At 36.4% G+C, this 4460-nt stretch overlaps 1 long non-coding RNA gene across 1 annotated transcript; it reads left to right on the top strand.

Moving 5' to 3' along the window:
- Nucleotides 1-625: 625 nt before the first annotated feature.
- LOC131705136 (uncharacterized) lies at nucleotides 626-1717 on the top strand. Its single transcript, XR_009310207.1, has 3 exons — nucleotides 626-721; nucleotides 834-922; nucleotides 1592-1717. It is a non-coding gene; the product is annotated as an uncharacterized LOC131705136 (long non-coding RNA).
- The last annotated feature ends 2743 nt before the right edge of the window (nucleotides 1718-4460 follow it).

Genomic DNA, 4460 nt, shown 5'->3' with positions numbered 1-4460 from the left:
AATTGGCCCATATCAATTTATTTTATTGGGACATAGAGCGCCTTGCCCCTGATAGGGATCTTGAGAGTGAGGTATGCTGCATTCTGATTCTGTCTGAAACAAACAGAATTAATGGTTTCATATGTACTTCATGCATTCAAGTAAGTAGAATGTATTGTATTAACTTGATTTCTTTTATTGATTTTACCTGGCACCTAGTGTGTTGAGACATAAAGGGCTAGGAATAAAATAAGTTTATAAACAAACTGTCTGCTGTCTAGTCAGCATTATAAATATTTTATTTGGTATTTAGGTTTGAATATTTTTGGTTTCCTCTGCATTCAGAGATTAATTCAGGCATGTAAGACAAAAATACACCATCATGTATATGTACATGTTTATCCTTTTCAAGGTAATAAATGCATATATAACAGCACTGGTGAGGAGATTTAATCTTGAAGGGGACGAAAATGTCTTCCTCATTGAATCATTCACCATGAGCAAAATATGGCGGGGCTCATATCAAACACTGAGAAAGGTACGTCAAGCCTCACTTCAAAATACAGCACCTTGAGAATGATAAAAATCAATGAACGGATATGTTATTTTACAAAAAGAGTGTATATTGGATACCTTACATGCTGTTATTAATTTATTATATCTTCATCAATTTCAGCTTGATCCCAGCAAGTACAGTTTGATTTTGGGCATTATAAATGAACATCACCACTGGACACTTGCTGTGAGTATAAGCATGAGTGGCGGAGATGGTGTGTGCTTTTGGACAATGTTATGCATGTTCGTGCATGTGCATGCATGTGTGTGATATATTAAACAAGTTAATTTATTTTCAGGTTATATATCCATCCCAAAAGAAGACTATTTTCTTGGCTCCACTGGGAGAGTCCAAAGAAAAAGTGAGGAAGTGCCTTGAGACAACAAGGTAAATCTTTCATTTTTCCATTAATGACATTGCTATTTTGAGACTCTTTAGCAATCTATAATAATAATATTGCTGAGTTCCCAAACAGAATAATAAAAATGTATGTTTTGTCAATGTTACATTTGGAGCATCACAAAAGTATACATTGTATGCATGTAAGAGCATTTTCATAGACTTAATATTAACATAATACTACTAAAATTGTACAGGTGTATAGTATGACAAGGTGTGGTATTGCAGGGTAAGTATGGAAGGGCAGGGTTGGTATGGCTGGGGAGAGTTTAAATGCTAGAAATTAATAAAAAAAATAACTTTTAGATCTTATTGCAGGGTGTGTTAGGGGTGGTAGTTATGGCATGTTAGGGTAGAAATGGTGGGTTTGTGTGTAGGTTATGGTATTTTGAAATTGAACATTGAAATGTTGGTAGGCACTTCCTACAGTATGACATTTTGATAATAGCACAAGCTATAAAAGCAATAGCAAACCTTGGTATTGTGTGTCCAGGAACTTTGTTTACCCAAAAAGAATGACTTTTTTGTGTGACTTTTTTGTTTGTTTTTGCCAAAAGGAAAATAAAAGATAGAATTAAAGACATAATTATCCAGAAGACCTTTCTCTATTTCTTACATGCAGACTAATAAATGAACAAATACTAATCTTGTCCTCAGGGCCTTCATGAGAACAAAAGGGTGCCAAGTTTCAAGATGGAGTTGTGAAACTGTCTCCCACCCAATACAGTCAGACGGCACATCGTGTGGTGTTTTTGTTTGTAAGGTCTGCATACAGTACAGCTACTATATCAGTTTTTCAATGATTATTTAAATACAGCCACACTGGGTGACATTAAAGGGTTTCTTGAAGTAATATCAAATAAACTATCCACATAACTTGTATTAGTTTATGATTAAAAAAATAAATTAAAAAAACGCTATTTTCTCAGTTTGCAGAGGATGTTCTCTAAGGCAGGCCGAGCAACTTTTCCCCCTGAAGGGAGTCCATTGACATTATCTGAAAGGAAATGACGATCAACCTTCTAAAGGAATCAGGTATATACGGTAATAAGTACAGTATGAGAGTACTGAGTACTGATGGCACTGATGATGCATTTGTAATATTCTAAGCTCTTTTTACTGCACAGATTAATCTGGGGCCTGGTTCATGAAGCTGCCTTTAATAAGTTAGGTTTAGCTCAAGTTCTCACAATTGACAATACAGTAATAGTTCAGTGAGCTTATTAAATCTAGCCAGGTTTATTGCATTAAAATGTATCACTTCATTGTACTTTTTTGGGTGAGCGGCAGCGTTGCCATGTTAATCTTGTATTGTCCATGGTACAGTATAGTGATGTTTCATGATAAAAAGAAAATAACGTCCAGCTAAACATTTAAAATGACTGGTTAATACATACATGAACAACAAACTACTTAATCTACAGTAGTGAAACAGTCTGGTGGTGGGGTTTCTAACTAGTTCTAACTCATGTGAGACTGCAATGTCTGGTGCTACTAAGAAGTTGCTGTTGTCAGGAATGAATGTTTACCGAAGAATGAACAGCTGATACTCAAGCCCTTTTGTCTTGAATGTTTAAAGAAAGACAAATGGACTTATGATGGATTTACGCATTTATAAGATGGGAGAGGATAAATTATACCTGAGATGTACCTATTTGTGCACATTCTCAAATATGCACCCAAATATGATTATTCCACAGATGATAAGTTCAATTGTTTTGAGGACAGCAGGACATTCTGGGGGATGCAGTGTCACAAGATGAATGGGTAATTTAGTAGTGAACACTTTAGTTGTATTTTTAAACATTTTCAACTGCAACTCCAAACATCTTCTAATCAAAATTAAAAAATAAATAAAATAAAAGTTTATGCAAATTAAATGTACATGGTTTCCAAACTTCGTAATTATTTCCTAATTAAACTCTCTACACTACATTAGTTTTTCTACACCCTCTTCTTTCCTTTGTATTTTTCAGATTGCGTGCGATGGCTGCAGCAGGTGGTTCCACCACACATGTGTTGGACAGCCATCAACTAAGGTCAGCTTTTTTTGTGCAGCATGCACAATGTGAGGACACACAAATGCTTCATTTCCACTGCCGGCACAACTGGGCCAGCTGCGCTAGAGCCGTGCCCCCGCCAATAAAATTGCTGCAGTAGGAGGTCACATGGGGATTTTGGGATAGTACTGTTTCCTTTTTAAAAAGCACGGACAGAACAAAAACTCAGAGCAAGGAAGGCTGAAGTGGAAATGACTTGTGGCTATTTTTTTTATGATTTTTATTAATATGGTTAAGGTTTTATATGCCAACCCCTCTGCGATGGTCCATCGGGGACACATGAATCCTTGGGGGCAAAGAATTGGTCGTAACAGGGGCCCTATATAAAACCGCAATATAACCCACAAAATAAAAATAAAAATCACAAATACTATACAATCAAACTCGTTTTATCGTGGACCTGAGGTATTATAAACAGGGCAACTATACAACCAGAAACACATAGAAATAGGAGGCTAATAATACAGAACATCATAGTGTTTACTTAATATAAGCTTTTCAATTATGCAGTCTTGCTGGGTGAGAACAGGCAATCACTGTTTACAGTGGCGTAAAAGTAACAGATTGCATACACTGCAAGTAACAGTAACTTTACCTAGTATCAGTGCTTAATCTGTGCCGGGGCACAGCCCCAGAACCTCTGGGCTTGCACCCGCTCCTCCTCTTTTGACAGCCTTCAACAATAAAATTGTTATGGAAATCCAAGCCTTCAAAAACACACAGAAAATATACTGATATTCTGGAAGACGAGACTCCCTTTTCAAAGCGCGTAGATACAACCAATCAGCAGTGACAGTGCTTCCCGGCAGCTTTTGTCGAAATTCTCTTTGTATATTTATTTTATTTATTTTCTTTGTATATTTATTTTCTGTGATCATTAGTTTATGGATAATCGTGTTTGATTTTAAACCAATTAAATTGTTACAAAAACGACTATTCTATAGTTCATTCATTTGAATTCCGTACAGGTCTTGTTGTACTAGTGCTAAAATATACACTGCCTTTTTTCTTTCTATATTTACCCGAAACCTCGCTTAATATAATTTTAGGAAATGACATGTCAGCACTGTGCTTGCATCCAGAGCGCGTCTGCCGATGAAAATAAAAATACGGCTAAAAACAAAACAGTATTCGGTTCAACAGAGACAGTTAGTAACTTAAAAACAAATAAGTGAAATTCTCCCTGTCCGTCTGTGTAGTTTGAAATTTAATGTGCCGCCCCTGCTTGTTCTGCAGCGCTCAGCCAATAGAATTGTGGGAAATGTAGTTTTAAAACCTTGAAATATACCTTTGCTTCTATGCCTCGATCCCACATTTCCCACAATTCTTTTCAACTTCCTGTCCCTGTCTATTGGCTGAGCGCCGCAGAGCAAGCAGGGGCGGCACATTACTTCATTTGAAAAACGTCATGAACGATACAAGCAACTTCTTACACTACTTTGTTTGATTAAATGAGTAGTACACAA

The sequence above is a fragment of the Acipenser ruthenus genome, chromosome 2 (assembly GCF_902713425.1).
Source record: "Acipenser ruthenus chromosome 2, fAciRut3.2 maternal haplotype, whole genome shotgun sequence".
NCBI lineage: Eukaryota > Metazoa > Chordata > Actinopteri > Acipenseriformes > Acipenseridae > Acipenser > Acipenser ruthenus.
Note: the sequence above shows the minus strand (reverse complement) of the source record. Positions and strands in the feature narration are given on the sequence as shown.